Genomic DNA, 13,671 nt, shown 5'->3' on the forward strand with positions numbered 1-13,671 from the left:
CCAAGACTACCCTGACCTCAGTCATTGAGCTGATGATGCTGTAGTTGTGCTCACTCAGATCTTGAGGCAATTGTTGATGTCTTTGCTGAGGCATACAAAAATGGGACTGATGCTTAACATTCAGAAGACTAAGGTTCTCCATCAACAAGCTCTTAATGAGCAGCCCCCAGCTCCAGCAATTTAGATTTATGGTGAGACCCTGGAGAATACTGGGTATTTCCTATACCTCAGAAGCCATCTCTCACAGAAGGATGATATCAATGAAGAAATCCAACAATGCCTCAACTGTGCAAGTGTAGCCTTCAGACACCTGAGGAAATGGGTGTTTGAAGATTGCAACATCAGATTCAAAACCAAATTCATGGTTTATCAAGCAGTCCTGATCCCTGCCTAACTGTACAGATGAGACATGGACAACATATAGGAGACATCTCAAATCATTGTTTGTTCACCAGAGCACCCCAAGGGATGACAAGGTTGAACGGTCATAAACTCCTCCAAGATCATTTCAGGCTGGACATAAGGAAGAACTTCTTTACTGTCCGAGCCCCCAAGGTCTGGAATAACCTGCCATCAGAGGTGGTTCAAGCACCCACTTTGAATGCCTTCAAGAGAAAGTTGGATGTTTATCTTGCTGGGATCCTGTGACCCCTGCTGACTTCCTGCCCCTCAGGCAGGGGGCTGGACTTGATGATCTTCCGAGATCCCTTCCAGACCTAATGTCTATGAAATCTATGAAATTGGAGAAGTACCATCAATGCCGCCTGCAGAAGATCTTTCAAATCCAGTGGGAAGACAGATGCACCAACATTAGTGTCCTCTCACAAGCAAACATCATGAGCATTGAAGCAATGATCATCCAATACCAACATAGCTAAGTTATCTGGATATCTGACTCTAGACACCCAGCTCAGTCAAGGTATATGCTCAAGAGGAGGGCAGAGAAAGTGCTTCAAAGACATCCTCAAGGCCAACTTGAAAAAAAAGGCAACATCAACATCAACTCATGGAAGACAATCACCCAGGACCGCCCCAAATGGACGAAGAGTCTGTTGCTAGGATCTCGGTACTTTGAAATCTCACAATGACAACAAGAGATGGAAAAGTGGGAGCATTGTCTTCAACATGAATGCTTCTTTGCTATATTGCTATTGTAATCTTTTTTACATGCCATCAATTACCATTAATGGTTGATTTCCCTTCTTTCTTCTGGGTATTGCAAGGAGCACTGGTTCCCTAACTTCCAAAGACCTGGTTGCACAACTTCTATTTACACGGCTCACACCATTGGTGTCAATTGATTGGCTCAATGTACTTATCTGTGCAGGTTATGATTTCACAGCGTATGAAAGCTCAGTAAGGTTTGTTCACTTGTACACCATACTCTGATGATAAAACCAGTTGTGGACACAACCAGTTGTGGACACAAAGAATGCATTTCTCAAGAAACTGTCCTGGTTCATAAAACAAACATTGCATTGTTTCCAACATGAATTGCATGGTAGATTAAAACATGAAAAAGTTAAACACCAACATGGCTCATATTCTAAAAACAAAATAACTCAAGACACTTTTTGTATTATCATTGCTAAATGGCAGTTTCTGCCAATTTAAAATCCATTAGAACTGGATAAACCTCATTCCAATTAATTCCATTGGGACCTTGAATTAGTGACATATTTGACTTCAGATTTGAAATGATTCTTGTAATGATTTCTCTGCTGAATTAGTTACCAAGTATCAGTGTTTCTCATTTCTTGAAAGTCTGGGCAAATTCTGTGGAAGCTTCTCTTAGATGAAGAGCTGCCTTAATCACCACCCCAGCTTTGGCTAAGATTTAAAGCTCTAGCTTGCAACAATTGATTATTGGACACAGGGGACCATATGTTACTAGCATCATTGTGACTTCCCACATCCTTGGGAGAATATTCGGCAGGATACTTGCATGTGGTTTCCACTTCTATGGAGCAGCCAAAGCAAGGACTACAAAAGTGCACCTTGATTTTGAGAGGTTTAAGAACCGTTAGTGCCAGCTGTAGTTAGGGGAGCTGCACATGCTTAGCACATCTGAGGAACAATACAGAAGTTCTAGATTGTCAAGAACCCACATACTAAACATGAGCAGTGGAGGGATGCAGTCAGGCACCTCGTGCACAGGAGCATAGGCAACTTCTGGTTGCTGCTGTGATTGCGATTGTGATTGTATGGCTGCCAGCAGCAGCTACTTTTTTTATTGCCCTGAGCATGCCTAGTTTGGCACCCGAGCTGATGCAGGGACACCGAGTGCTCGCACTACCCATGCTATGGTACTGCTCAAGACCACTTTTGAACATGTAGGCCTTTGAATTTTGTTTGTGTATTGTATGCTTTCAGTCAAAAGTCTAAAAATGTTCTAGACACTAACACCACTATAGATTTCAGTATATTTCTTCATAGCCCATTATCCAAACCATCCCATTAACCCTATTTTCAGATGGTTCATGTCATCATGTGCAGCAAATTTTAATTCCCTACTAGCCACATTAAAACAAAGAGCTTACTTAACAGAAATACAGTCAAGTTCACAGAATAGCATTTTAAAACTATATCCTAAACAGTGACGTGCATTTAAGCTAAAGCTTTGATATGATCTAATATAAGCACTCCCTTTCTGTTTTCTACTTTGCAGTTGATGACAGAAGTTAATATAACCATAGTTCGTTCAGTTACAAATGGATATGTTCTACTCTCATAATTAAAAAAATGCCCAGGGTCCAAGAGTTAATTGTTGCAACCTAGAGTAGCCAGTAAATCTTTGCCAACAATAAAAAAAAAATCTTTTGAGAACAAAACGAAATGGACTGACCATTTTGAAATCTACAGAACAGCATGAAAAACAATCAAAAGCCTGTGATCCAAATCCTCAAAGCTATTTAGGTCCCTAATGTCCACAGAAGTCAATTACTAGATATCTTTGAGTACCTGGGACTCTTAATTAATTGACAAATGGCTACAGAGGGTCAGATTTTGCCTTGTACATCTCAGTCAGATTCATACAGAGCCCTGAGCCATGATAGTAAAAGCTGAATGGAATCTGTGTCAAAAAGAGAGGATAAAGTGGCCCTTGGATATGTAAATAAAAAGAACAGTGATTAGAAGTAAAATAGGTGATTTAACTATGGTATAACATTAATAATACTACTACTAGAACACTATCTAAACCTACTATATATATTTTAAAAATTGGAGAGAGTGTAGAGGAGTATCCAAGCATAGCCAGAAATAATTAGACTCAAGTCACAGGTAAGACTGCTGCCATGCTAGACAGCACAGAATATATTGTAGACAAAGTAAAGCTATGAGTTAGAATCATAGAAAATTAGGGTTGGAAGGGACCCTCTGAGCCCAATGATCCAGTCAGTTTTCTATCCATTAATTCAACCCATACTTCCTTAGCTTGCTTGTGAGAATGTTGTGGGAGACCATATCAAAAGCCTTGCTATAGTCAAGTCCATTGCTCTTCCTGCATCCATGGATCTACTCATCTCATCATAGAAGGCAATCAGGTTGATCAGGCATGACCTGCCCTTATCAAATCCATTCTGACTGTTTTTAATCATCTTTTCTCCTCCAAGTGCTTAGAGATGGATTCCTTGAGGATCCGCTCCATGATTTTTCCAGGGACTGATGTGAAGCTGACCAGTCCATAGTTTCCTGGATCCTCCTATATTTGCCCTTTTCCAATCACCCAGGACCTCTCTCAGTCACCAGGAGTTTTCAAAGATGATGGCCAGCAGCTCTGCAATCACATCAACCAACTCCTCAGCACCCTTGGTTGCATCCCATCTGGCCCCAAGGACTTGTACAGGTCCAGCTTTTCTAAATAGTCCTTGACCTGTTCTTTTGCCACTGTTGGCTGCTCACCTCCTCCCCAAACTGCTGCCCAGCGAAGACTGAGGTGAAAAGGACATTGAGTACTTCAGCCTTTTCTGCATTCTCTGTCATTCAGCTGGCTTCCGTATTCAGTAAAAGACCCACAGTTTCCCTGATCCTGCTCTTGTTGCTGACATCCTTGTAGAAACCCTTCTTGTTACCCTTCATGTTCCTTGCTAGCTGCAATTTCAGTTGTGCTTTGGCCTTCCTGACTTCATCCCTGCCATTAGTTAATTGCCATTAGCAGATTTAATAAACAGAAGTTCAAGCTTAGACTCTTATGAACACACAGCCCATTCAAATATCTCACGAGGTCACAAAAATACTAAACAGGCTGAAAAAATACCTTGCGGTGACAGACTTCAAGAACTGACTTGATTCAGCTTATGAAAAAGAAGAATGAGGGGTAAGTTGATCACAGCGTAGAAGTACTTTCTTGCAAAGAAAATACTTGGTATGAAATGCCTCTTTATGCTAGAAGAGAAAAGACTAAGAAGAACTCATGCTTGGAAGTTAATCAGACAGATGCATAATAGAAATATAACACAACATTTTTAATGTCAATGGGAACTGATTTTTGGAATAAACTACCAAACCAAGTGATGAATGTTTAGCTCAAGAATGAAAAATATGGTTTAATCAAACTTGGGTAACTGAAGTCATTACAGGAGAGATGCGTTCTAGAAATGACTGTTTGGCTGCGTGAAGGGTGCTGAGAGGAAGGCTTTGGTTTCCTTGACTATTCCATGGTGTTCTCCACAGTAAGATTGCTGGGAAGAAAGTGAGTTTACCTGACAAAGAAAGGAAAAGTATCCTGGAACACTGATGCATCAACTTGGCAGGGAAAATTTTAAATTAGGTTGAAGGATACTGACACAGCCAACAGGTGGGGGAAAAATAAAGATTTGTTCAAAGCCTGAGATCTGGAGAGATAACAGGAAGTTGCAAAAGGAAGACAAGAGATTCAAGAAGCAAAAATGGGGTAACCTGCCTAACATTTAAGCTGTCTATGCACAAATGCTAGAGTATGAGGAATAAATAGAAGGAACCTAGTTTTATTTACCAGCTAAAACTGTGACTGACTTGGCATCTCAGAGACTTGATAGGAATCATAGTATAAAAAGGAACAGGTTTTTTGGAAAGGATAGGCAAGAAACATATACTATATAGTGTACTATATTTCAGTAATAGATAGGAAGACAAGGTTCTTTGGGTAATAGATATGCATTTGTACTTAAGTCCAAACAGAGGTGATGGTGAAGATAGGCAACAGTACAGGATTGAAATTACAGTAGGGTCTACTAAGAGACTAAAGCAATCAGGAAGAGGTGCTGGAGGCATTTTTTAACAAATTAAGAAAAGTACCCAAAGAATAGAACTTAATGGTAATGGAAGAATGCAACCACAAAACAAAATAGCACATGGCAATATGCCTAAGAATGATTAAGAATTTTTTTTTGTTTTAGAAGATTGAGGAAATAAAACTTGGTTAAAAATATGAAGACAAAAAGTAATCTAGGCAAAAGCAATTGGGATGCTAAGGAAAGGAAGCAATGAGAGCAACAGAATAATGACAGTGGACTTGAAAAGGGTAGTCTTGCACCTTATAAACAAACTAAATTAGAGATGTATAGTATGAACTTTTGAGAACCTGAGCTCACTTAATTAGATTTTATGAAGACATACACAAAAAAGTATATCAAATAGAGTGATTTGAATACAACAAGGAAGGGAGGGAAAGGAGAGGGAGCTGTGCCAAGAATGGGAAAGAAGTAATAAATCCTTAGGGATAAAGGGTGACAAATGTTAATCCATGTAATGGAATAAGCATCTGCTCTTCCAGTTTAGACCATACTTAACACAATCCAGTCTGTGGATGATTTTTTGTTTTGAAATTGAAATAGTCCAAATTAATTTTTAAACATTTTGCTGTTGGAGAACAGCTACTCTAAGGTCAATGATGGAATGTCCAGGGAGGGCAAAGTGGTCTGCTATAAGCTTGCATGTCTTTCTGGAACTGATGTCAGATTGGTGTTCATTCATACAGGGGCACTGTAAGTAGCCAATGGTATATTTGATGTTGGTAAAGGTGGAGGTGAAAAGACCTCAGATGTTATAATCCATGCTATTTTGTCAAGTGATGTTGTGGTTTGTATTGATGAGGGGGCACAACGTTGCATGTAGGTCTGTTGCCTTGGTGAGAATAGGAGTTTGGTAGCCTGTTGCTTGGGAGACACCTTTTGAGGTTGGGGGTTGTCTGCAAACCAGGACAGGTCTGTCCCCCATCGCTACCTTGACACAGATGGGGCTGGAGGTCATTAATGATGTGTCTAAGGTCCAGACTTCAACCTGAGAATTAGCAGGTAAGGTCACATTGGAAGGAACTTCAATGGCAAAAAAGTTGTCTGGAGACCTTGCAGCTACTAGAAGAGACAGTATTAAAGGTACAGTGGTGATGATCCTGATGCAGAGAGACAATAGGAAGTATAATAAATGATCAATATGGTTGCACCAGGGGATCTTTACAGACTTGAAAATCAAACTTGAATTATATGTAATGTAGAAATAGAAACATACTACTCAAAATTAGTAGAGGTGCACTGATACTTCGGCCCTGTATCAGATCAGAACCACTACAAGGAAAATTGACAGTATCAGTAATTGGCTATTTTTGGCTGCTGTGGCTGATAGGGTTGCCAATAAATGCCCTGTGCAAGTGTGCAGCATGCAGGTGGCCAGGAACGCAGCCTGGTAGTGTGGAAAGCAGCTGGGTCTGGCTGGTAAGCCTGTTGTGGGAAGGGGTGTGTGGGGGGGGCAGATTGAGGCCCCCCACAATGAGGGAGGGAGGGACTGGGGCTAGGGCAGGGTGCGGGACAGGGCTGCAGCTCACCCAGGAGGTGCAGGGAGGTGGTGGCGGTTTCTGCCACTGCATGCATCCCCGGATCTGCACGTGGGGTGAGAGTGGGCTGATGCAGCCTGGGGCCAGGGCAGCGCTGGGCTCTTCCTGGTGGGGAGCTGGGCTGGGCTGTGCTCAGGGCGGTGGCAGTGGCACTGGGAGGGGGGCTATAGGGAATTTTGGGGTGGCTGTAAGACACCCTGTAGCTCCTTCCCAGCACCACTGATGCTTGCTTCAATCACAGTCCCATCCCAGCCCCCTGCTGGAAAGATCTCAGCACCGCCCCAGTCTGCAATAGTAGCCCACCCTTGCCCCATGTGCAGATCTGGGGGGCACACACAATTGGCAATTGGCTTAGAGGCTGCTCCCAGAGGGTGGTAATTGATGGGATGGCCTCATCCTGGAAGGCCATCTCCAGTGGTGCCTCCCAGGGATCAGTGCTTGGATCCATTCTCTTTAATATGGAAAGCTCAATTATTAAGTTTGCGGATGACATCAAGCTGTGGGGAAACATGGGCACACAGGAGAATAGGGTCAAGATCCAGGATCATCTTGACAGACTGGACTCATGGGCAAAACAAAATCAGATGAGGTTTAATAGGGATACGTGCAAAGTCCTTCATCTGGGTAAAAAGAACCCTCACCACAACTACACAATGGGTGGTGGCTGGTGCAGCATCTGAGCGAGACCTGGGGGTTACAATTGATCAGAAGATGAATATGAGCCAGCAGTGTGATGAGGTCGCCAGGAAAGCAAATATAACTCTGGTGTGCATCAGCTGATGTATGTCCAATAGATCCAGGGAAGAGCTCCTCCCCCTCTATTCAGCACTAGTGAGGCTTCAGTTGGAGTACTGTGTCCAGTTCTGGGCACACTTCAAGAAGGATATGGATAAGCTTGAGAAGGTACAAAGTAGAGCCACCTGTATGGTCAAGGGCATGGAGGATAGGCCGTATGAGGAGAGACTCATTTGAGTAAGAGGCAGCTGAGAGGTGACTTGATAGCTGCCTACAAATACATCAGGGTGAACACCAAGATTTAGGTGAGCAACTCTTCAGGAAGACATCGCAAGGGAGGACGAGGAGCAATGGAAATAAGCTTATAGAGGGTAAATTCAGGCTAGATATAAGGAATAACTTCTTCTATGTAAGGGTTGCCAGAATCTGGAACACACTCCCAGCAGAGGTGGTACAGTCACCATCCTTAGAGGTGTTCAAGAGGAAGCTGGACAGGCACCTTGTTGAGCATGTCTGAGCCCAATAACTTCCTGCCCATGGCAGGGGACCAGACTTGATGATCTTACAGGTCCCTCCCAGTTCTACAATTCTATGCCCTCCTGGGGTGCGCACAGTGGTAGGAGCCACCCTCTCCCATGCCTCCCAGATGAGCCACTCACAGCTCCATCCAGTGCTCTGCCTTGCCTGTGCAGTGCCTACCCCACTCCACTCCCTCTCTCACCGCGGGGGCCTCGACCTGCACCCCCCATGCCCCTTCCCCCACAGCAGACTTACCAGCCAGACGCTGCTCTCCAAGCTGCCCAGTTGCATATCAGCAATTGGACAGCTATTGGCTGATATAGTTTGTCAAAAATTGGCTATTAATAAAGGCCCAAAAAAATGTCTATTGGTGCACCCCTAAAAATTAGTATTTAAGAGTAGCACAAGGATGGTAGGACAAAATAAGAAAAAGGCTAATTACTGCTTATTAATTGGTTTGTACTGCAATAGTGCCTGGAGTAGTCAGGCTTTGGCAGCTCCTTACTCCAGCTTCTGATCTTTTTATTTATATATTTTTTAGAATCTTATGAAGATGGTTGCCCTTCACCTGAAGGACCATGAGCAAGAAATAAGGCTGTATTAAATTCCATTAACCTCAGCAGGACAAACATTTCTTCAGGTGTCTCTTTTGTACAATTTTATATATATTTAAAAAAAAAATTATAGCTATGGGATTGGTTCCACTACTGCAGGCTGGTCATGCAGTCAGGATAAATAAGTTTAATTTCAAAGCAACACAAAGAGCAATTAAGTGCAAGAAATGTTGTACTAGGTAGATTAGTTGCTTGGGTATCAGATGATATATTTTTGAGAAAAAGAACCCAATGGACCAAATATTGGTCATTTATCCTGTATTATGCTAGTAACATTTCCCATAAACAGAATATACCATATGTTATGGCAACAGCTCTCCAGACTGGAGGAAAGAAGAGCAATGAAGTAGTAGTAAAAATGCAGCAGCAATTAACAGCAAGTAGAGGAGACTCCTCCCCACACTGCACCTTAACTTTAGGATCTTTGCCCACAGAGTAAAGCTGTCAACCTGTTCAGTTGTACAAGGGAGACAACAACATATAGGAACTTTTAATTGCACATTCAGGGCACAATGCCCTTGAGAGGAAAACAGAACCACAGGCAGGTATTGAGGGAAGCCGATTGTTGCCGATTCCATACATATTTTTAAAACTACTATTCACTCAGAAAAACTGACCACTTGTAAACTGCTTGTGGGATAAGATCTTCAGGACAAGGGCCATCTCTTTAGTGTGAGTTTGTATCTTATATAGTTCATTGGAAACAAAACCTCTAGGTCAGCAGTTCTCAATCTTTTCAGACTCAAGGCATCACTTAGAAAATATCACCTCTTTGCTTTCACATTTTTCTACAGTCAAAAAATAACAATTCCTGTGTTGCAAAACTCAGAAAGACCACGCCAGGCCAAAATGGTTTTGACACTGTGGATTCCTATGTAAAATATATGGGTTTGTTTTGTGAACTATGGGTAGGCATTTGCACACTTAGCAGTACTAATATTTAGCAGTACCCTGCGGCTGAGATCCTTTAAAATGATCTTCTGGCACCACACAGTGCCGCCAAAGCCTGGTTGCAAATCACTGTTCTAGGCACTGCTGCACTACAAATCAATTAATAAACAGTGTTTTCTTCTCAATTTTATTCTCAGTCTTTAAATGATAAATCTTTTCTGGAGACTAAGTATAAAGTTTCATGCTTAAGGGGATTTTTTGGAAAGTTACAAGCATGAGAAGAGAGTAGTAAAATTATACACTTTGCAATTTAACTCGCCTGCTTTTTACAAAAGGGTAATGTAGTAATGAGTTCACTGCGGATGCTTGGAAAACGCTTGAACTAGTTTGGTTTTTGATACCAGCAGCTTTTCCGTCTAGCAAACACTGTAATCATTGGCTTTCAATGTGCAGCGTACACTGTATTCTATCACTATTTGGTTGTTTTACATTAGGCAAGAATTTTTTTGGTGACATCTTTTCTGGGATCAGCTTTACAGTTAGGAGAGATGTTAGGTTTTCAAGCACAAAATGCCCTTCCTCAGGTCACTGCCTTATATTAATATTTAGACAATGTAGCCCTTTTCATGTGCCTTGTAATTTTAAAACATGCCTTCCACTTTGAATATACTAGTATGCTGTCGTTCAGTATAAATCATGCTTGATTTTGTAGGATGTACACTGTAATTTCATTGCCTGAGTAAATGAGTGGAAGGTCATGTAAAGGAAAACAAGTTCCTTGTACAGTAAGAAGAACCTCTACAAATACAATTCTTCCATGAAACAGAAACACTGGCAAAGAGTCTAGGCAGTTCATTCACAGTGTCAGTAATAATTATCTTCCTAAGAGTACTGTTAAGTTTGGCATCTTTTTCTGTGACATTTTCCACAGATGAGTGTTCATTCCTTCTGCCAGAGATCCTTGTCCCAGTAAAAGAAACATTTCAAGTTAGCAGCTGTAGAATGATTCAGTTTAAGACTCAGAAAATAAATGGAATATCACAAATTGCAACAAAAATCCTAAATCTGTTCTTACGACAGAACCATTCAAATACAGGCAGTCCTTGACTTACACTGAGTTACAACTAATGGAATTGGCAACATTTGTAAATTGACACCGTTTCGAGGCTCCAATGCAGGTTTTACCTTTACGATGCATGGCACAGCTGTCTAGCAAGTAAGTCTGCTGTGGTGGGGGGAAGGGAATAGGAAAGGAGAGAGAGTGTGAGTGAGTGTGTGTGTGGTGGGTGCAGATCAATGCCCCCACAGCGATGGAGGTATTGCAGCTGGGGCTGGGACTGGGGAAAGCTGGGAGGGCCCAGATCTGCATGTGCCAGGTGGGGCCAGGGCTGCACTCTGGGTGGAAGGTGCTGGGAACAGGGGCTCTGCCCTCCCGCTGCTCAGCCAGCCAGGGTGGGGAGGTGCAGGACACAGGTGCGGCTCATTTTGGGCAGGTGTGGTGGTGCTCAGCCTCTGCCCTGCCCCCAGCTGGGGTGGGGGTGTTGGGATGGAGGCACTGCACTGCTTTGGACAAGTGGTGTACAGCAGCAGGAGCCACCTTGGCATCCCCACACCTCCTGGATGAGCCATGGCTTCACCCCACCCCATTCTGCCCTGGCTGGGTGAGTGGTGGCAGGGCATGGTGGGGGCGTGCCCTGGATCTATGCAGGGCAGCTGGGGCTGGGGCTGGGGCTGGACCAGGCTGTGCTCCACTTGGGCGGTGGGGGCTATGGGGAATTTTAGGGTGGCTGCAGCACCCCCATAGCACCCGCTCTACCTTCCACCCCATGCAGATCTGGGGCACATGCTCCCACCATGCCCTGCCACTGCTTGCAAGCGGCAGCAGGGCATAGCCCTTGCTCCCAGTACCACCGTGCCAGCCTGGAGCAAGCTGCGCCTGTGTCCTGTGCTCCCTACCCTGGAGTGCAGCCTGGCACAGCCCCAGCCCTGTGCAGATCTGAGGCACATGCCCCCCCTCCCCCCACTCCTGGACCAGTAGCATGCAGCAGCAGGAACCACCCCACCCCTTCCCTGCACCCCCCTGCCCTGGCTGTGCAGCTTGCTCCAGCCCCCGTTCCAGCCCCAGCCACAATCCCTCCCTCGCTGTGGGAGCATTGATCTGCCGCCTATGACCCTTCCCTTCTTCCTTCCCCGCTCCAACAGACTTACCAGCTGACCACAGCTGTGTTGAGGGTGGTAAAGGAACCAATCCCCCATTTGTAACATTGTTTCTATGGGAAAATTGGTTCCGAGTTATGACTTTGACTTATGACATAGTTTTCAGGAACTAATTGAGTCCTAAGTCTGAGGACTGCCTGTACTGGAAATTGGCTCTTTGATACTAAGGCTCCAAAAAGATCTAAGAGAAGGTATCTTTATCCCAAGGCTGAACAGTGGCTAGAGAAGCTTCTGCAGGTCATAGCGCCTCTTCTGCAAGGAGAAAGAAGATTCATGTAATGCCAAAATCCTCTAACCACATCCCTTCATCTACTCACCTGAAACATTCGTAGCTGAGCTTCACAAGATATGCAAATACTCTTGAGCAATCCTGGAATCATTACCTTGCTTTGTGGAACCATACATACTATTTCTGCAGCTCAGAGTCCTGTGCAGCAGAAGCAGAAATAGTATCTTTTCCAAAATATATTAAGTCTATAATGTGTCTTCATGTAGACACCTCATACCTGCCCTGGGATTTCAGGCCATATCGTAATACAAATAATAAAGCAGCCATGCAAATCATACATTTGAATTCTAGTATGGGATTTTTCCTGCATAGCTTCCTAGGCCTTGATCCAGAAATGAAAAGTACTTCTTTACCTACACAGCACCCAATTGGTTCATCTGGGCTCTGTGCAGCTATTCACTGGCCTGGGTGCAGTTGCATCTTAGCTCCCATATCCGTAAATAAACAATCAATCAAACATACATGGCACAGGGATGAGAGAGAATTTGTTTGCATTGCCCTCAAAGGCAAAAGTATTTTGTTGACAACAGCCTATACTGCCTTGTAAATGTGTATGAACATGCAACTCTGAGTAAGTGCAGGGGTGTAGCTCATTGCAGAATGGAATCCCTCAAAGAGAACCATAAGGCACTTAAAGTACAGGTAGCATACATTATATCAATATATCACAATAATATTGTGTTAAGCTTGAGAAGGGATTCACACATATGAAATATTTAAGTCAAATCCATTAGTCAAAGTACAGCTGTAGAGATCAGCACTTTACTACTACCACTGCTTCATTTCTTATCTGCAAAACTCTATGAAAATTTAAAATAACCACTGGTTTGAAAATAAAGCCACTTTGGTGATTTTCTCTCTCTTTATTATTTTATGGTGTCATGGTTTAATGTGGTTTTCAGTGGAAACCATTGCTAAATTCTGGCAAATTAAGAAATGTATGTCTTAGATCAGGGGTGGCCAACCTGCAGCGCACATTCCACAAGTGGTGTGGGCAGCTTGTGTGTGTGTGTCATGCAGCAGATTGGGGAGGAGGCAGGGAATAGAGTCACAGATCAGGCAGAAAGCACAAGTCAGGGAGCAAAAAGCAAAGCCGCAGATTGGCCAGGGGAAAGGGAAAGGCACTTGGGGAGGGTGCAGGGCTAATTTGTGGCATGACTGCCAAAAAAACTGGTGCCCACTGTTTTAGATAAACAATACCCTACTGGCAGAAATTACAATTCTTATCACCCCAACACTTACGTAGGATGTAACACTTATTACTATCAATTACTGAAATAACTTTTTGCACCTGAAACTTTTTCTAAGTCGTTTGTTTTCATGCATTCTTTCACGCTATGTATATATGAAGCTTCCTGGAAATTAAAAAAAAAAAAAAGTAAAATTTTTTTCATGCCCTTATTATCACTGGGCTACAAACCATCCCTGCTGTTGCATTTATTGCTCATTTAAAGATGCTTAATTCAATACAGGTAATCATTTCCTAGTGGGAATTTTCAGGAGAAAAAAAAAGCCTTAATATTATATGAAACAGAATTCTAACTAGTTAGGAGTGTTCTTAAAATATTGTATCTATATCTGAGACGCATATAAAC

The sequence above is a fragment of the Gavialis gangeticus genome, unplaced genomic scaffold (assembly GCF_001723915.1).
Source record: "Gavialis gangeticus isolate Ggan-Ray unplaced genomic scaffold, GavGan_comp1, whole genome shotgun sequence".
Lineage (NCBI taxonomy): Eukaryota > Metazoa > Chordata > Crocodylia > Gavialidae > Gavialis > Gavialis gangeticus.